We start from the raw sequence: 21,407 nt of genomic DNA, 5'->3' as shown, positions 1-21,407 counted from the left end.
GTTTTAGATTTTGCTGCCCGGGGAGGCAGAGCTTTGGGCTGTAGCTCTGCCTCCAGTCCATTCAATCACTGCTAATCGCCGCCTCTTCCCACCCCTCTCAGTATTCTTTCAAACAGAGGGGCAGAGAGAGGCGGCGATCTGCCGTGATTGAATGGACTGGAGACAACTACAGCGAAAAGCTCTGCCTCCTCCAGGGAATACCAGAGGGATTTGCAACGGGGATCTCGAGGGGGATAAAGACCTCTTATGGCCACGGGCATGCAACGATTCAGCTTTGCTGTTAGTGCTCAAGAGGAATCTGATATAAAAAGTGGTAATTTGGGAGACTTCAGAGTCTCTTTAAATAAAAAATCTAATTTAACATTTTGTCAAGAAAATTATTATTATTTAATGGAATTGTGACAGGCTTGTTTAGCTCATTAGCTTCCCCATGCTTAAATTTACAATAGATTTTTCCCCAGCCAGCTAAGGACACTTTTAAAATGTATAGGAGAACTGACGTGAGAGGGAGACTTATATATAAAATGACGCGCACACCAGCATCAATTTGTATGCAGAAAGGTACTTGTATTATATTTCTGGTAATGAATGAAAAAAATGCTCAGTGTTATAACACAAACACTGGCATGGGATAAAAAATAGGCATACAATATACAACCAAATGAATAACACTGCATGAATCTGTAACAGGAAAAAAAAGTGAAAAGTGAGCATATGGCTATAATAGAAGCAATAGCCCACATAAAGCTAACACATGCAGATAATCCCTGAAACACGGAGGAGAAAATAGATTGGCCACAATTTCCCAAAAACAGCGTTGTTTCGAGGCAAGAAAAAGCCTCTTGGTCAGGGGTTTTGAAATCTAACAGATTGTACACAACTTGTTATGCTGCATACACCCCATGGAATTTTCCCATCAGGATGACGGATAGATTGATCATTTCCAGCATGTCTGGTCTACCTCCAATTGAGAAAGTAATCTATTTTGAAGTATGGATTTAAAAATTGTTAATTCTCTCAGTCATAAGCAGATCAGATATGACGGAAATGACTGGTCGCTGCATCGATCTGATGGAAAAATTCCATGTTGTTATACACCATTCCGTAATATATCAAAACAGTATTTCTTTTTGAAAACATAAGTATATCAGCAGCATATACTGTAACTTATTTTGGAAAAGAACAGAGCAGAAAACTTACTGGCAAAACCCTGACTACAAATAGGTTCTACCCCAAAAAATAAATGCAGTATAGAATACATATAGTATTGATTTAAATTGTGCATTTATTCCTTGTGAACCTCATGCATACTTTGATGACTTCTCTTGATTTCATTGTCCTTCCCCTTCTACTCCTCCGAATCAGAAAATAATTTCCCTAAAGGGCAGTCCTCAGGTAGGAGTTTAAATATAGCCTGGGTGTCCATTATGTTCCCATAGTATCTGGTCTTCTCCTGCAGACTGTAGTGCAGTCAGAGCTAAACATGAAGTACCTCATCCTGTTAGCTTTACTGGTCCTGATACAACTAACTGCACAACAAGGTCCACCACGTAAGTATCTTCTGCTTGGAAGAAGAATGAATGGTTGGTGTGATTGGTTAACAACAAGCTTGAGATAAGAGAAATAAAGGGACTATTGATTTTTTTCAATTAGTCAAAATTTCACACATACTGTATACTTTAGTGAGGGAAACTGTATTTTCTTATGCCAATAGACTTCACTGCATTTGGTAATTATGCGCTTTCTCACTGTCCATATACTGAAGATTCTGCAAATTTTTGCCAAACTTAGCGTCGTGCTCTATAGACTTGAATGGCAGACGACCGGCCGCTAACTTTAGGGGTTAATAGCAAAGCCCCCTTACGTGCTAGAAACACAACATTTTCAGGGTATGTTATAAAGGACAATGACAAATTTTTCAAAAAGATCTTACAGTTTTTGAGAAAATTGATGCTTAAGCTTGAGGAAAAAAAGTCTAGATTTAAATGAGGTAAAATGACAGATAATGTATCAACATGTACAGTATATACAGCAAAGTTCCCGGTATGCAGCACCGGATACATGTGCTTGCCGGTTACTTGAGACTAGTGTTGGGCGAACATCTAGATGTTCGGGTTCGGGCCGAACAGGCCGAACATGGCCGCGATGTTCGGGTGTTCGACCCGAACTCCGAACATAATGGAAGTCAATGGGGACCCGAACTTTTGTGGTTTGTAAAGCCTCCTTACATGCTACATACCCCAAATTTACAGGGTATGTGCACCTTGGGAGTGGGTACAAGAGGAAAAAAAAATAGCTAAAAGAGCTTATAGTTTTTGAGAAAATCGATTTTAAAGTTTTGTCTGCATTTTCTGTAGAGAGGCGGATACGCCGATCTGTGACGATGCCTCCGGCAGCACTGAAACAGCGTTCCGACATAACGCTGGCTGCCGGGCAAGCCAGCACCTCTATTGCGTACATTGCCAGTTCGTGCCAGGTGTCTAGCTTCGATACCCAATAGTTGAAGGGTGCAGATGGATTGTTCGACACAGCTACGTCATCTGACATGTAGTCCTTGACCATCTTCTCCAGGCGATCGGTGTTGGAGGTGGATCTGCACGCTTGCTGTTCAGTGGGCTGCTGCTGCATGGGTGTCAGAAAATTTTCCCACTCCAAGGACACTGCCGATACCGTTCCCTTTTGGGTACTAGCTGCGGCTTGCGTTGTTTGCTGCCCTCCTGGTCGTCCTGGGTTTGCGGAAGTCAGTCTGTCTGCGTACAACTGGCTAGAGGAGGGGGAGGATGTCAATCTCCTCTCTAAAGTCTCCACAAGGGCCTGCTGGTATTCTTCCATTTTGACCTGTCTGACTCTTTCTTCAAGCAGTTTTGGAACATTGTGTTTGTACCGTGGATCCAGAAGGGTATAAACCCAGTAATTGGTGTTGTCCAGAATGCGCACAATGCGTGGGTCACGTTCAATGCAGTCTAGCATGAATTGAGCCATGTGTGCCAGAGTCCTACCAGAATCCTCATCATCCTCTTGTGAGCGTTGTGATAGTTGTTGTGATGCATCATAGTCGTCACCTTCCTCCTGGTCTGCTTCTGCTGACCATTCGCGTTGAATTGTGGAAGTCCAACGTGCACCGCTCTGGCCCTCGTCAGTGGTGGCATGAAATTCCTGCTCCAACTCCAGCTGTTCCTCCTCCTCTTCTTCGTCATAGCTGCTGGGGCCAGCGTTCCCTGAGGCGGATGGCCTGATGTTGGTACCATCACGCTGATCGTTTTCTCCTTCAGATTCCCCCAGTTGCATCATGACAGCTGTTTCCTTGATTTTTAACATCGACCTCTTCAGTAAACACAGCAGTGGTATGGTAATGCTGACTGAAGAGTTGTCACTGCTCACAAGCAACTTGGATTGCTCAAAATTTTGGAGGACTTGGCAGAGGTCCAACATGTTGGCCCAATCGGATCCACAGAAGCTTGGCAGCTGGCCGGATGCGCCTCGGTACTGCGCCGTCATGTACTGGACCACTGCACTCTTCTGCTCGCAAAAGCGGGCTAGCATGTGCAGCGTAGAATTCCAGCGCGTAGGGACATCACACAGCAAGCGATGGTGGGGGAGATTGAAGCGCTCCTGCATCTTGGCGAGTGCCCCCGAAGCAGTACTGGAATTTCTACAATGTTTGGCCACTCGACGCACCTTCAACAGAAGATTGGCCACGCCTGGGTATGTCCTCAGAAACCGCTGAACTACTAGGTTCATCACGTGCGCCAGGCAAGGGATGTGTGTCAGCTTAGCCAACCTTAAAGCGCGAATGAGATTACTCCCATTATCACACACAACCATGCCCGGTTTCAGGTCCAGCGGTGCCAGCCACAAATCCGTCTGTTCCTTTATTCCCCTCCAAATTTCCTCCCCTGTGTGCTGCTTATCCCCAAGGCAGATTAGCTTCAGCAACGCTTGCTGACGCATGCCAACAGCTGTGCTGCACTGCTTCCACGATCCTACTGCTGCTGGGTTAGCGTTTCCGGATGAGGTACAGCTTTGAGATGCGTTGGAGGAGAAGGAGTCAGAGAGGTAGGTGCTGCTGTTGTTATCCAGTGGGAGGGACAGCGGTGCAGCTGTTTGTGGCGTGGGCAACACCCGTGCCGTAGCAGGTGAGGAATCGCTGCCAGGCTCCACAAGGTTCACCCAGTGCGCGGTAAGGGAGATGTATCGACCCTGGCCGAACGCACTCGTCCAGGTGTCAGTGGTGAGGTGAACCTTGCAGGCAACGGCATTCTTCAAGCTTCGGGTTATTTTGCTGACCACGTGCTCATGCAACTCAGGCACTGCAGAGCGCGCAAAGTGGTAGCGGCTGGGAACCACGTAACGTGGGATGGCCACTGACATCATGCCCTTGAAGCTGTTTGTCTCCACCACTCGATATGGCAGCATTTCGCAGGCCAGAAGCTTGGCTATGCTGGCTGTTACTGCCACGGCCCGGGGGTCATTTGCTGGCAATTTCCTCTTGCGCTCAAACATCTCCGACACAGACAACTGAACCGTAGCGCTGCACACGGAAGGGCTGTTGGTTGTTGTGTTTGATGAACACTGGGAGACCTCAAGAGCACTACTCCGGAAAGTGACAGTGTCAGCGTCGTCTGATGTTTGTGAATGTTGTGAACCACGCAATGGCTGGGCTACTGCTGCTGCTGAGGCGGGTCTGGTGGTGAGTCTGGTGAACCCAAGGGAGGCAGTGTTGTTGCTGGTACCCTGTCCTGACGCGTTTGCCCACAGAGTGGGATGTTTGGATAGCATGTGACGGCTCATGCTGGTGGTGGAGAGGTTGTTAATACTTTTCCCCCTGCTCAGGCGGGTCTTGCACACCTTGCAAATCGCCATGGTAACATCCTCAGTGCAGTCTTCAAAGAAAGCCCAGACTTTGGAGCACCTGCCTCCTTGCTGGCGATTTCTGTTTGCTCCTCTTTTGCCTCTAACTTGAACTTCCACGCTTGTGGTGCCTGAAATTGCGCGCCGCCTACCTTGTGGCACAAGGCGAACTCGTGCAGCAGTGGGTTCTTCAACAGACTCATCTGTGCTGCTGCTACGACGGCGATGTTCTCGTTCACAAACAAAATCTGGGTCTCTGTCCACATTGTCCATACCCTCCTCTTCCATCTCCTCAAACTCGTCATATGTCATTGTGGGCCGCCGCCGTGGAGTAGAGCTCCCCACAACAACCTCTGCGCAGCACACTCCAACGTCGTCTTCCAGATCTTGTCGGCCGACCTCCTGCAATTGCAACCCCTCCTGCCCAAATTGCTCTGGGATTTGGGTTTCCGAGTCCTCCTCGGACTCGCCTTGTATTTCAGTGCGCGGTGCATTTCCCACAGTTAACGGTTGTGAATCCAGGCACAACATTTCTGGCTGTTCCTCCATTGACCTTTGAAAGGTGGAAGTTTGTTGGGCTGGGAATAGCTCCTGCGAATACCCCATTGTGTCCTGAGGTAATTCATCGGACTGGTTATGGTTATCTGGCAGTTGTGTGCGTGGTGTCGCTGCCGGTTGTGTCAGCTTTGTGCCCACTGGCTCCTTGTAACTGGCTGAGGACTCGGACCTCGTGCGTGATGTGCTGGTGCTGCTTAACCCACTGCTGGACGCTTGAGAGGTCATCCAAGTAATTATCTGGTCCTGTTCTTTTGGATTTGTGAGGGTTGTTGTCCTGGACAACATGGGCGGTATTGAGTGGGTTTTCTTGGGTGCTCCCCTGTGGCCTGTACGTGAACCATCAGGGGAAACACCTCTTCCCTTGCCCCTCCCTCTTTCACCGGATTTCTTCCTCATTTCACTTATCCTTACAGTACACGCTGACTGGCAGCAGTACAGTGGCAGTACAGAAATGCTATACAGTACCACTATTCCCAGCAGCGACACAGAGCACAATGCTATACAGTGACGGGTGAGCGGTGTACCACTATTCCCAGCAGCGACACAGAGCACAATGCTATACAGTGGCGGGTGAGCGGTGTACTACTATTCCCAGCAGACACAGAACAGTAAACAGAATGCTATATAGTGTGGCTGAGCGAGCGGTGTACCACTATTCCCAGCAGACACAGAACAGTAAACAGAATGCTATATAGTGTGGCTGAGCGAGCGGTGTACCACTATTCCCAGCAGACACAGAACAGTAAACAGAATGCTATATAGTGTTGCTGAGCGAGCGGTGTACCACTATTCCCAGCAGACACAGAACAGTGAACAGAATGCTATATAATGTGGCTGAGCGAGGTACACAGAGTGGCAGTAAACAGAATGCTATATAGTGTGGCTGAGCGAGTGGTGTACCACTATTCCCAGCAGACACAGAACAGTAAACAGAATGCTATATAGTGTGGCTGAGCGAGCGGTATACCACTATTCCCAGCAGACACAGAACAGTGAACAGAATGCTATATAATGTGGCTGAGCGAGGTACACAGAGTGGCAGTAAACAGAATGCTATATAGTGTGGCTGAGCGAGCGGTGTACTACTATTCCCAGCAGACACAGAACAGTAAACAGAATGCTATATAGTGTGGCTGAGCGAGCGGTGTACCACTATTCCCAGCAGACACAGAACAGTGAACAGAATGCTATATAATGTGGCTGAGCGAGGTACACAGAGTGGCAGTAAACAGAATGCTATATAGTGTGGCTGAGCGAGCGGTGTACTACTATTCCCAGCAGACACAGAACAGTAAACAGAATGCTATATAGTGTGGCTGAGCGAGCGGTGTACCACTATTCCCAGCAGACACAGAACAGTAAACAGAATGCTATATAGTGTGGCTGAGCGAGCGGTGTACTACTATTCCCAGCAGACACAGAACAGTAAACAGAATGCTATATAGTGTGGCTGAGCGAGCGGTGTACCACTATTCCCAGCAGACACAGAACAGTAAACAGAATGCTATATAGTGTGGCTGAGCGAGCGGTGTACCACTATTCCCAGCAGACACAGAACAGTGAACAGAATGCTATATAATGTGGCTGAGCGAGGTACACAGAGTGGCAGTAAACAGAATGCTATATAGTGTGGCTGAGCGAGCGGTGTACTACTATTCCCAGCAGACACAGAACAGTAAACAGAATGCTATATAGTGTGGCTGAGCGACAACTGACGTGAGAGGGAGACTTATATATAAAATGACGCGCACACCAGCATCAATTTGTATGCAGAAAGGTACTTGTATTATATTTCTGGTAATGAATGAAAAAAATGCTCAGTGTTATAACACAAACACTGGCATGGGATAAAAAATAGGCATACAATATACAACCAAATGAATAACACTGCATGAATCTGTAACAGGAAAAAAAAGTGAAAAGTGAGCATATGGCTATAATAGAAGCAATAGCCCACATAAAGCTAACACATGCACATAATCCCTGAAACACGGAGGAGAAAATAGATTGGCCACAATTTCCCAAAAACAGCGTTGTTTCGAGGCAAGAAAAAGCCTCTTGGTCAGGGGTTTTGAAATCTAACAGATTGTACACAACTTGTTATGCTACATACACCCCATGGAATTTTCCCATCAGGATGACGGATAGATTGATCATTTCCAGCATGTCTGGTCTGCCTCCAATTGAGAAAGTAATCTATTTTGAAGTATGGATTTAAAAATTGTTAATTCTCTCAGTCATAAGCAGATCAGATATGACGGAAATGACTGGTCGCTGCATCGATCTGATGGAAAAATTCCATGTTGTTATACACCATTCCGTAATATATCAAAACAGTATTTCTTTTTGAAAACATAAGTATATCAGCAGCATATACTGTAACTTATTTTGGAAAAGAACAGAGCAGAAAACTTACTGGCAAAACCCTGACTACAAATAGGTTCTACCCCAAAAAATAAATGCAGTATAGAATACATATAGTATTGATTTAAATTGTGCATTCATTCCTTGTGAACATCATGCATACTTTGATGACTTCTCTTGATTTCATTGTCCTTCCCCTTCTACTCCTCCGAATCAGAAAATAATTTCCCTAAAGGGCAGTCCTCAGGTAGGAGTTTAAATATAGCCTGGGTGTCCATTATGTTCCCATAGTATCTGGTCTTCTCCTGCAGACTGTAGTGCAGTCAGAGCTAAACATGAAGTACCTCATCCTGTTAGCTTTACTGGTCCTGATACAACTAACTGCACAACAAGGTCCACCACGTAAGTATCTTCTGCTTGGAAGAAGAATGAATGGTTGGTGTGATTGGTTAACAACAAGCTTGAGATAAGAGAAATAAAGGGACTATTGATTTTTTTCAATTAGTCAAAATTTCACACATACTGTATTTTCTTATGCCAATAGACTTCACTGCATTTGGTAATTATGCGCTTTCTCACTGTCCATATACTGAAGATTCTGCGAATTTTTGCCAAACTTAGCGTCGTGCTCTATAGACTTGAATGGCAGACGAACGGCCGCTAACTTTAGGGGTTAATAGCAAAGCCCCCTTACGTGCTAGAAACACAACATTTTCAGGGTATGTTATAAAGGACAATGACAAATTTTTCAAAAAGATCTTACAGTTTTTGAGAAAATTGATGCTTAAGCTTGAGGAAAAAAAGTCTAGATTTAAATGAGGTAAAATGACAGATAATGTATCAACATGTACAGTATATACAGCAAAGTTCCCGGTATGCAGCACCGGATACATGTGCTTGCCGGTTACTTGAGACTAGTGTTGGGCGAACATCTAGATGTTCGGGTTCGGGCCGAACAGGCCGAACATGGCCGCGATGTTCGGGTGTTCGACCCGAACTCCGAACATAATGGAAGTCAATGGGGACCCGAACTTTTGTGGTTTGTAAAGCCTCCTTACATGCTACATACCCCAAATTTACAGGGTATGTGAACCTTGGGAGTGGGTACAAGAGGAAAAAAAAATAGCAAAAAGAGCTTATAGTTTTTGAGAAAATCGATTTTAAAGTTTCAAAGGGAAAACTGTCTTTTAAATGCGGGAAATGTCTGTTTTCTTTGCACAGGTAACATGTTTTTTGTCGGCATGCAGTCATAAATGTAATACAGATGAGAGGTTCAATAAACAGGGACCGGAAACGCTACACCATCCCAGATGTTCATTGGTCATGTTACTTGGTTGGGGTCCTGGAGTGTTGCATAGTCATTTCCAATCCAGGATTGATTCATTTTAATTTGAGTCAGACGGTCTGCATTTTCTGTAGAGAGGCGGATACGCCGATCTGTGACGATGCCTCCGGCAGCACTGAAACAGCGTTCCGACATAACGCTGGCTGCCGGGCAAGCCAGCACCTCTATTGCGTACATTGCCAGTTCGTGCCAGGTGTCTAGCTTCGATACCCAATAGTTGAAGGGTGCAGATGGATTGTTCGACACAGCTACGTCATCTGACATGTAGTCCTTGACCATCTTCTCCAGGCGATCGGTGTTGGAGGTGGATCTGCACGCTTGCTGTTCAGTGGGCTGCTGCTGCATGGGTGTCAGAAAATTTTCCCACTCCAAGGACACTGCCGATACCGTTCCCTTTTGGGTACTAGCTGCGGCTTGCGTTGTTTGCTGCCCTCCTGGTCGTCCTGGGTTTGCGGAAGTCAGTCTGTCTGCGTACAACTGGCTAGAGGAGGGGGAGGATGTCAATCTCCTCTCTAAAGTCTCCACAAGGGCCTGCTGGTATTCTTCCATTTTGACCTGTCTGACTCTTTCTTCAAGCAGTTTTGGAACATTGTGTTTGTACCGTGGATCCAGAAGGGTATAAACCCAGTAATTGGTGTTGTCCAGAATGCGCACAATGCGTGGGTCACGTTCAATGCAGTCTAGCATGAATTGAGCCATGTGTGCCAGAGTCCTACCAGAATCCTCATCATCCTCTTGTGAGCGTTGTGATAGTTGTTGTGATGCATCATAGTCGTCACCTTCCTCCTGGTCTGCTTCTGCTGACCATTCGCGTTGAATTGTGGAAGTCCAACGTGCACCGCTCTGGCCCTCGTCAGTGGTGGCATGAAATTCCTGCTCCAACTCCAGCTGTTCCTCCTCCTCTTCTTCGTCATAGCTGCTGGGGCCAGCGTTCCCTGAGGCGGATGGCCTGATGTTGGTACCATCACGCTGATCGTTTTCTCCTTCAGATTCCCCCAGTTGCATCATGACAGCTGTTTCCTTGATTTTTAACATCGACCTCTTCAGTAAACACAGCAGTGGTATGGTAATGCTGACTGAAGAGTTGTCACTGCTCACAAGCAACGTGGATTGCTCAAAATTTTGGAGGACTTGGCAGAGGTCCAACATGTTGGCCCAATCGGATCCACAGAAGCTTGGCAGCTGGCCGGATGCGCCTCGGTACTGCGCCGTCATGTACTGGACCACTGCACTCTTCTGCTCGCAAAAGCGGGCTAGCATGTGCAGCGTAGAATTCCAGCGCGTAGGGACATCACACAGCAAGCGATGGTGGGGGAGATTGAAGCGCTCCTGCATCTTGGCGAGTGCCCCCGAAGCAGTACTGGAATTTCTACAATGTTTGGCCACTCGACGCACCTTCAACAGAAGATTGGCCACACCTGGGTATGTCCTCAGGAACCGCTGAACTACTAGGTTCATCACGTGCGCCAGGCAAGGGATGTGTGTCAGCTTAGCCAACCTTAAAGCGCGAATGAGATTACTCCCATTATCACACACAACCATGCCCAGTTTCAGGTCCAGCGGTGCCAGCCACAAATCCGTCTGTTCCTTTATTCCCCTCCAAATTTCCTCCCCTGTGTGCTGCTTATCCCCAAGGCAGATTAGCTTCAGCAACGCTTGCTGACGCATGCCAACAGCTGTGCTGCACTGCTTCCACGATCCTACTGCTGCTGGGTTAGCGTTTCCGGATGAGGTACAGCTTTGAGATGCGTTGGAGGAGAAGGAGTCAGAGAGGTAGGTGCTGCTGTTGTTATCCAGTGGGAGGGACGGCGGTGCAGCTGTTTGTGGCGTGGGCAACACCCGTGCCGTAGCAGGTGAGGAATCGCTGCCAGGCTCCACAAGGTTCACCCAGTGCGCGGTAAGGGAGATGTATCGACCCTGGCCGAACGCACTCGTCCAGGTGTCAGTGGTGAGGTGAACCTTGCAGGCAACGGCATTCTTCAAGCTTCGGGTTATTTTGCTGACCACGTGCTCATGCAACTCAGGCACTGCAGAGCGCGCAAAGTGGTAGCGGCTGGGAACCACGTAACGTGGGATGGCCACTGACATCATGCCCTTGAAGCTGTTTGTCTCCACCACTCGATATGGCAGCATTTCGCAGGCCAGAAGCTTGGCTATGCTGGCTGTTACTGCCACGGCCCGGGGGTCATTTGCTGGCAATTTCCTCTTGCGCTCAAACATCTCCGACACAGACAACTGAACCGTAGCGCTGCACACGGAAGGGCTGTTGGTTGTTGTGTTTGATGAACACTGGGAGACCTCAAGAGCACTACTCCGGAAAGTGACAGTGTCAGCGTCGTCTGATGTTTGTGAATGTTGTGAACCACGCAATGGTTGGGCTACTGCTGCTGCTGAGGCGGGTCTGGTGGTGAGTCTGGTGAACCCAAGGGAGGCAGTGTTGTTGCTGGTACCCTGTCCTGACGTGTTTGCCCACAGAGTGGGATGTTTGGATAGCATGTGACGGCTCATGCTGGTGGTGGAGAGGTTGTTAATACTTTTCCCCCTGCTCAGGCGGGTCTTGCACACCTTGCAAATCGCCATGGTAACATCCTCAGTGCAGTCTTCAAAGAAAGCCCAGACTTTGGAGCACCTGCCTCCTTGCTGGTGATTTCTGTTTGCTCCTCTTTTGCCTCTCACTTGAACTTCCACGCTTGTGGTGCCTGAAATTGCGCGCCGCCTACCTTGTGGCACAAGGCGAACTCGTGCAGCAGTGGGTTCTTCAACAGACTCATCTGTGCTGCTGCTACGACGGCGATGTTCTCGTTCACAAACAAAATCTGGGTCTCTGTCCACATTGTCCATACCCTCCTCTTCCATCTCCTCAAACTCGTCATATGTCATTGTGGGCCGCTGCCGTGGAGTAGAGCTCCCCACAACAACCTCTGCGCAGCACACTCCAACGTCGTCTTCCAGATCTTGTCGGCCGACCTCCTGCAATTGCAACCCCTCCTGCCCAAATTGCTCTGGGATTTGGGTTTCCGAGTCCTCCTCGGACTCGCCTTGTATTTCAGTGCGCGGTGCATTTCCCACAGTTAACGGTTGTGAATCCAGGCACAACATTTCTGGCTGTTCCTCCATTGACCTTTGAAAGGTGGAAGTTTGTTGGGCTGGGAATAGCTCCTGCGAATACCCCATTGTGTCCTGAGGTAATTCATCGGACTGGTTATGGTTATCTGGCAGTTGTGTGCGTGGTGTCGCTGCCGGTTGTGTCAGCTTTGTGCCCACTGGCTCCTTGTAACTGGCTGAGGACTCGGACCTCGTGCGTGATGTGCTGGTGCTGCTTAACCCACTGCTGGACGCTTGAGAGGTCATCCAAGTAATTATCTGGTCCTGTTCTTTTGGATTTGTGAGGGTTGTTGTCCTGGACAACATGGGCGGTATTGAGTGGGTTTTCTTGGGTGCTCCCCTGTGGCCTGTACGTGAACCATCAGGGGAAACACCTCTTCCCTTGCCCCTCCCTCTTTCACCGGATTTCTTCCTCATTTCACTTATCCTTACAGTACACGCTGACTGGCAGCAGTACAGTGGCAGTACAGAAATGCTATACAGTACCACTATTCCCAGCAGCGACACAGAGCACAATGCTATACAGTGACGGGTGAGCGGTGTACCACTATTCCCAGCAGCGACACAGAGCACAATGCTATACAGTGGCGGGTGAGCGGTGTACTACTATTCCCAGCAGACACAGAACAGTAAACAGAATGCTATATAGTGTGGCTGAGCGAGCGGTGTACCACTATTCCCAGCAGACACAGAACAGTAAACAGAATGCTATATAGTGTGGCTGAGCGAGCGGTGTACCACTATTCCCAGCAGACACAGAACAGTAAACAGAATGCTATATAGTGTGGCTGAGCGAGCGGTGTACCACTATTCCCAGCAGACACAGAACAGTAAACAGAATGCTATATAGTGTGGCTGAGCGAGCGGTGTACCACTATTCCCAGCAGACACAGAACAGTAAACAGAATGCTATATAGTGTGGCTGAGCGAGCGGTGTACCACTATTCCCAGCAGACACAGAACAGTGAACAGAATGCTATATAATGTGGCTGAGCGAGGTACACAGAGTGGCAGTAAACAGAATGCTATATAGTGTGGCTGAGCGAGTGGTGTACCACTATTCCCAGCAGACACAGAACAGTAAACAGAATGCTATATAGTGTGGCTGAGCGAGCGGTGTACCACTATTCCCAGCAGACACAGAACAGTGAACAGAATGCTATATAATGTGGCTGAGCGAGGTACACAGAGTGGCAGTAAACAGAATGCTGTATAGTGTGGCTGAGCGAGCGGTGTACTACTATTCCCAGCAGACACAGAACAGTAAACAGAATGCTATATAGTGTGGCTGAGCGAGCGGTGTACCACTATTCCCAGCAGACACAGAACAGTGAACAGAATGCTATATAATGTGGCTGAGCGAGGTACACAGAGTGGCAGTAAACAGAATGCTATATAGTGTGGCTGAGCGAGCGGTGTACTACTATTCCCAGCAGACACAGAACAGTAAACAGAATGCTATATAGTGTGGCTGAGCGAGCGGTGTACCACTATTCCCAGCAGACACAGAACAGTAAACAGAATGCTATATAGTGTGGCTGAGCGAGCGGTGTACCACTATTCCCAGCAGACACAGAACAGTAAACAGAATGCTATATAGTGTGGCTGAGCGAGCGGTGTACCACTATTCCCAGCAGACACAGAACAGTAAACAGAATGCTATATAGTGTGGCTGAGCGAGCGGTGTACCACTATTCCCAGCAGACACAGAACAGTGAACAGAATGCTATATAATGTGGCTGAGCGAGGTACACAGAGTGGCAGTAAACAGAATGCTATATAGTGTGGCTGAGCGAGCGGTGTACTACTATTCCCAGCAGACACAGAACAGTAAACAGAATGCTATATAGTGTGGCTGAGCGAGCGGTGTACCACTATTCCCAGCAGACACAGAACAGTAAACAGAATGCTATATAGTGTGGCTGAGCGAGCGGTGTACCACTATTCCCAGCAGACACAGAACAGTGAACAGAATGCTATATAGTGTGGCTGAGCGAGCGGTGTACCACTATTCCCAGCAGACACAGAACAGTAAACAGAATGCTATATAGTGTGGCTGAGCGAGCGGTGTACCACTATTCCCAGCAGACACAGAACAGTAAACAGAATGCTATATAGTGTGGCTGAGCGAGCGGTGTACCACTATTCCCAGCAGACACAGAACAGTGAACAGAATGCTATATAGTGTGGCTGAGCGAGCGGTGTACCACTATTCCCAGCAGACACAGAACAGTGAACAGAATGCTATATAGTGTGGCTGAGCGAGCGGTGTACCACTATTCCCAGCAGACACAGAACAGTGAACAGAATGCTATATAATGTGGCTGAGCGAGGTACACAGAGTGGCAGTAAACAGAATGCTATATAGTGTGGCTGAGCGAGCGGTGTACTACTGTTCCCAGCAGCGACACAATGACAGGGGGGACCCTGGCTAGCGTGGCTGGAGCGCGAACTACCCTGCCTGCCTACCCAAAGCTAAACCCACAGACAAATGGCGGAGATATGACGTGGTTCGGGTATTTATTTACCCGAACCACGTGACAGTTCAGCCAATCAGAGCGCGTTCGGGTCCGAACCACGTGACCCGTTCGGCCAATCACAGCGCTAGCCGAACGTTCGGGGAACGTTCGGTCATGCGCTCTTAGTTTGGCCATGTGGCCAAACGGTTTGGCCGAACACCATCAGGTGTTCGGCCGAACTCGAACATCACCCGAACAGGGTGATGTTCTGCAGAACCCGAACAGTGGCGAACACTGTTCGCCCAACACTACTTGAGACCATGTTCACAGTGGCTGTTGCTTTGTATTTCCTGAAAAAGCAGGAACACAACACAAGAGATTGGGACAACAGAGCCGCATGTTATGCTCGCATTGCGTTGGATACAGTCAATGAAAAGGGTGAATTACTTTGACTGCTAACATAACTGCCACACTGCGAACGTCGCATAGATGGTGCATTGCAGCGTTGCAGAGCAGCCGTTATGCCTCACCGTATTGCACCACTGTGAACATGACCTTGCAGTATGAGACTGTATATCAGGTTTAAACGGAACCTAAACCAAATGAAGTCACTTACCTGGGGCTTCTACCAGCCTCCCACAGCTGTCCTGTGCACACGCCGCTCCTCAACAATCCTCCGTTGCCCCGCCATGGCTAAGTTTCATTTTTGCTCAACTGGAAGTCAGCGGGCCACTGTGCCTGCGCAGCCCTGGACATCTGTAGACTGGTCTGCACAGGAAGGTATTGTGGACAGCAACGCAGAAAAGTATATGGATGGCCAGGGCTGCGCAGTGGCCCCCCAGTGAAAATGAAACTCAGGCATGGCGTGAGAATGGAGGATAGTTGATGAGTGTCGTGGGCACAGGACAGCTGTGGGGGGCTGATAGATGCCCAAGGTAAGTGAAACTCATTTTTTTACATTTGGTTTAGGTTCCCTTTAAATGTACTTTTAATATATCAGGCTTAGAAAGGTGTTATGTATTTTTAATACTTCCAGAGAAGGCTTTAAAAACATATTGCAGTGCAATCTCATTAAAAAATAACCATATCTATTTTCTTACAGCAAGACCAACAGGAGGCGCTAAAGGTCATGGCCCAGGTGGTCCTGGGGGCATGAATGGCCCTTTAAGTGGACTAGGTAGACCAGGACATGGTGGCATGGGTGGCCCCCATGGCCAAGGAGGCCAACAAGGTGGCATGGGGGGTGGTCCCCCAAGTAGACACGGTGGACACCCAACAAATACTGCAACACCACCACCACAGAAATAATCTTCCAGCAATTCAAGACTAAGCCTGGACAGGTGAAATATGACAATATCAATAGAATCTGTTATTGCTGCTGTTATTGTTATTCGCAGGAAAAATAAGAACATCTGAACTATAAGTTTTTTATGCTTGCTTTCTATAAGGCATTTTAGAAAAGTATTATGAGCTAAGGTGTTACAGTTATGTGTATTTAGTATGGAGATAATGTCCATTTTATATTGATATCTCACTAAGGGCTGGTTCAGATGGACGTTTGGAGGCGTTGCGTTCGTTGGCGTCGCGTTTAGCAGCGTTTGTGTGCGTTTGGATGCGGTCGCGGTTTTTCTTCCCCTAGAGGGACATTAGCCGTCGCGGTTAACCTCCCCTGAAAGCTACATGTAGCTTCCAGGGGCTCCTTGAACGCCAGGGAAAATCGGGACCCAAACGCCGCGTTTGTGTAAACGCGCTTGAAAGCTTGGTACAAACGCTCCCATTCACTTGAATGGGAGCGTTTAACACCAAGCCCTGAACGCTGGCTGTAAACGCTCTGCAAACGTCCGTCTGAACCAGCCCTAATTTAGGCTGCACTTAGTGAATAAGGCAGAAGACCAAATTATCCATCTTATTATATATACCGAGGAAACTACTTCCTTAGTGATTAAACATTATCTGGGATAGAAAACATATCTTCAGTTTGGCAGAATTTAATTTTATTGTGTTAATACTTTATCCTACAACCAATTACTGACTCTGAAAGAGCCTAAGGCCCGGTTCACATCAGCGTTTTTTGCAGAGCCGAGCCGTACGTGCTGTAAACTGTCAGTTTTCTATTTGTTCCTATGTAGCTGCAAAACTTTCAGTTTCCGTTCCGCTGAGCGAAACGGTCCGGAAAATTGAGTCCTGCTGCATTTTTTTTGTCCGTTCAGCAGAACGGACAATGGAACCATACGGCTGGTTCCGTTGGCAAAAGCTAATGTTGACCGAGCCTCAGCACTTTGAGTTCTATGGGAGAAAAGTGCTATAGAAATGTTATTGTTACTACTGCTACTTACTACTTGCTAATACTCTCTTGAAAATAAAATAGGGAATCTTAAGGCTCCTTCACACTTTCTACTTAGGTTTCCCAAATGACCTTTTGTGGTCATTTTAGATGCCTTTTCGATGTGTGTCATGTGTCCTCTGATGCCTGCTGATAAGCTGTTTAGTGACGAGAGCCCAATAACAGCTCTAGCAAACCCGCTATGCAGTGCACCAGCAGCAGAGCATCATACATTACCTACTTCTGGCCAGGTCCTTCTTCCACTGTTCAGTGTAGCTGCATGCCTTACAGCCCCTTGGGACTCCCAATGTTTGTCCCATCACATGCAGAGATGGGAGCTGCAAAGTGATAGGCTGCGTGGTGCAGAGCTGCACTTAAGAGGAGGGAGGAAGACCTGTTGCACAGCTGCACACAGACAAATTATAACGCTCCATTGCTGTCACTTAGCCTATTCAGGGGAAGGGGGGCAGGAGGGGAGGACGAACTTTAACCAAGGATTGAATTTAATTCCAATCAGTAGCTGATACCTCCTTTCCCATGAGAAATCTTTACCTTTTCTCAAATAGATCATCAGGTAGGTCTGTATGGCTGATATTATGGTGAATCCCCTCCCGCCGTGCCGTGTGATGTCATGACCAAGGTCCTGACAAGTTTGCTGTCTGTGAACCTCATTGAATTGGGGAAAACAACGGCTTTTTCCAACTACAAAGCGAGCAATATCTCCCTCTGTGCATAGAACTCTCAGTAACAAAGTTTTCTCCTAGGTAATATTTTCACATTATAAATAAAATGTCGTTTAAACCACCAGCAAGCAAGAAAATACTCAGAGTAATTTTGACAGCACTTTTTCACCTACTTTTTTTTAATTTTTTTTTTTTCAATTGCTTAGTGCAAATGTTCTTTTAAACAGAAGATGAAAAATTATCTCCTAGCTGTAAACTTAGGAGAAAAAGTGAATTGGACCGGCCCTCAGTCTCTTTGGCAGATTGCAGAGCAATGAGAAAAACAAATTCTGACTGATCTAGTAAATGTCAACACTCAACAGCACAGGCTGGCCAAGGGTTTTTGATCAATTAATTCCTTTAATAATATAAATCTAGCCCAATGCTGGGCAGAGTTTATGCGGCTGTGGACCTCGGACTGCATTCCATTCTTTTTGAACCCCTCTCCCTCCCTGCAGAGTCACAAATGGGGAATATGAGTGGGTTAACACTCACCTAATCTCCGCTCCCAGCGTCGAGTCTCCATGGTAACAGGGCATCACGTGACACGCAGTCTATGAAGTCTGTAGCATGTACCAAGATCTGTATTTTTATACATTATCTGTATTTTTGTACCTCGGTTTCTTTCCTACTTTGTACATGGCCAGAGAAGATGATGGTGCTATATACCATATTTTTCAGACCATAAGATGCAGTGTGAATAATAGAGACACCGGGGACACGGAGGGCGAGGACACAGGGTAACAAAAGAGGCACAGGGACCCAGAGGACACAGTGGGACAAAAGAGGCACAAGCAGGGCCGGATTTGTACTTTTTACCGCCCAAGGCCAACTATACCATCTGTATGGTTGTTATCTCTGTGTGCCCCAACGAGAATTCTCCTTACTTTCCATCATTGGATGTCACAGACAATAACTATTTTATTAATACGCGTATAGATTATAAATTATGTTTTCCTTAAGAACCGTTATGTTTGCCATCTCGTTAATGATGGACCCATTGTGTCACCATGAGAGTTAGGCTGATGTGTACCTGAAGGATTGAGCTTACAGGTGTTGCAGGGACAACACAAGTACAGGACAGAGAGTTCAAAGGTTAAATCTGTCCTTGTAGATAGGGATGGCTGCATAGAACAGCTTTACTGCCCCTCAATGAGCCGCCCCTAAAATTCTGGTGCCCTAGGCCATGGCCTATGAGGCCTTGCCAGAAATCCGGCCCTGGGCACAAGAGGAAATGGAGATAATAGAGGCACCTGGGGACAGACACAGGGGGACAAAAGAGGCACTGGTGGACAGACACAAGGGGACAGATACAGGACAGGTGGACAGAAGAAGAACATAAGAGGCACCTAGGGACAGAAGAGACAGGACGACAGAAGGACAAAAGAGTTGAGGGCAAAAGATTCACAAAAAGCCCCTGCACTATGGACACACGACACCAGGTTTAGGTTTTTTTTTTTACCCTGGTTTCTGTCCTCTAAACCTATGTGTGTCTCATGAATTAAATAAAGCATCAATTGCTAAGTTTAATGACTTACGGTTATCTCTTTCCTTTGTTTTGCAGGCAAAAAAGAATCAAAAAGAAGTTGTGATGGTGCAGCCCAAGCAGCAATACATTATTCTAGTAGGATTAGAATATGTACAATGTACCGTAATGTTTAATGCCAATAAACTTTTTTTAAGTATGGCAAACTTAAGGTCTTTTCTACTGCGTTCATAGATAAGTGGTTTAATATAAGCTCGAACACCTTGGAATATAATTTTCAATGGCAATTTTATTGATCTAAAGTTTATGTTAGCAACATCCATTGGAGAGACCAGGATTTTATTTTAAGATTTAAAATTACCATTTATAGCAAATGCACACTGCTCGTTATTCAGTTCACTTTTTCTCCTAGGTGATATTTTCACATCTGATCAATAAAATGCCTTTTAAGATGACAACAAGCATGGAAATCATTTTATACCAAAGCACACGCGCGCCAGCACTAGATGTGCCCTGCAGATTGACCGATACCAGTATTAACGGTTAACACAGCCTCCCCCTGTTCGCCTCCTCCCTTATCAAACAACAATTGTAACACAAAGAGGTAGCGCCACTAAGGATCAGCTGTACACCACACTATCCTTCTCCCAATTAAACAGATGACATGGGCTCAACATCAATCTCTCAATATACTAATAGCTTATAACATATCCTATATCAGTCCATTGGAAACAAAGCAGTCTCTAAAGTGACTTGATCGCCTATCTTCAGAATCCTTCAATTTTCACGATGGCAATAGATATCCTCCACCACACCCTTTGTGCCAAACTCACCGTCCACCTAGACCCTCAGACAGGTCTAGTCACGCCTTGGGACCATTACCAGGTTGTCCCCCACCTCTCTGGCACGGATAATGAAGATTCACCCTTGTCCCTCTCTTCACCGATCACCGTCTTCTTAATATATATTGCTGGACTCCAAAAACCTCAATAAAAAGGACCTCTCATAGCGTAATACTGTATAGCATTTATTACTTTAAAACACAGATTGCACTCACGTTTTCCAAGTTAAAATCAAAGCACAGAGTTTTTCTTGAGGCGGGCTCTCCCCCGCTATTGTTGGCCGCAGGCAGGCTGGTTGCTGTAGTCCCTCCGTGTGCTACACCGTTGGTGCGCGCTCCCCTCCGGCTACACTCCACGTGAGACGCCTGCCGCTCGATGAACGCTTCCTGCTTGCGTGGTTAGGCTCCGCCCGACATGTTTCGTCATCAAATGACTCATCAGGGACACGGGCCAACCACGCAGCAGGCTCTACAAATACGTGCGTAATCTCCTTCCCCCTCCCATCCGCGCCACCCATCTATCAGCCTCCAATGGGAGCTCTTACCACCCCAAACACTTTATCCCCACTCGTAGCACCCAGCCTACTGTGCACGGAGGAAAACCGCCCTTACAAACCATATATACATACATTAATATCAAAATCTTACGACCATAAAAAAGAGCCTTCCCTAGCTTCATAGTCTCTCCCTCCTATCACATCTAAATCTCTATTTATACTTGACATATCAATATTGTACTAAAAATAAGCTATACTCCCTATTTGTCAGTAAAAAATGCTGATAAAAACAAAAATAATGATGAATTCCCTGATACTAGTCAAAAGTCCCCTACTTTCCATACCCCTAAAAACAAATAAAAAAAAAAAAAAAAAAAAACACTCCTTTTACGCTATGTTCCTAATCTTTTAGTCTCAGTCTTCCCACCCCCCATATTCCATTTTTCAATCACCCAGAAAACATTTGATATCCACATCTATGTTCAACCCTCCTGGTCTCAGTGTACCCATATTGTATATCCACCTGGTCTCCTCTTGGGAGACCATCCGGGTCATATCACATCCTCGCCAGGAGGGGATAATTTTTTTAATAGCACAGAAAGACAAAAGTTTGGGATCACAATTATGATCTTCCCCAAAATGGGCTGATAGGCTATGATTAGGGAAACCTTTACGTATGTTTCTTACATGCTCCCCCATCCTTTCCTTCAGAGTTCGGGTGGTTCTGCCAATATATTGCCATCCACACACATTTTTATCAGCATTTTTTACTGACAAATAGGGAGTATAGCTTATTTTTAGTACAATATTGATATGTCAAGTATAAATAGAGATTTAGATGTGATAGGAGGGAGAG

At 46.8% G+C, this 21,407-nt stretch overlaps 1 long non-coding RNA gene across 1 annotated transcript; it reads left to right on the top strand.

The window, feature by feature from the left end:
- The first annotated feature begins 8,098 nt into the window (after positions 1 to 8,098).
- Positions 8,099 to 19,384, top strand: LOC137536067 (uncharacterized). The gene is made up of 3 exons (XR_011024514.1): positions 8,099 to 8,175; positions 15,785 to 16,022; positions 19,292 to 19,384. It is a non-coding gene; the product is annotated as an uncharacterized lncRNA (long non-coding RNA).
- Positions 19,385 to 21,407: the final 2,023 nt, after the last annotated feature.

The sequence above is a fragment of the Hyperolius riggenbachi genome, chromosome 10 (genome assembly GCF_040937935.1).
Source record: "Hyperolius riggenbachi isolate aHypRig1 chromosome 10, aHypRig1.pri, whole genome shotgun sequence".
Classification (NCBI taxonomy): domain Eukaryota; kingdom Metazoa; phylum Chordata; class Amphibia; order Anura; family Hyperoliidae; genus Hyperolius; species Hyperolius riggenbachi.
The sequence above is the reverse complement of the archived record's forward strand: the minus strand, read 5'-3'. Positions and strand labels throughout refer to the sequence as shown.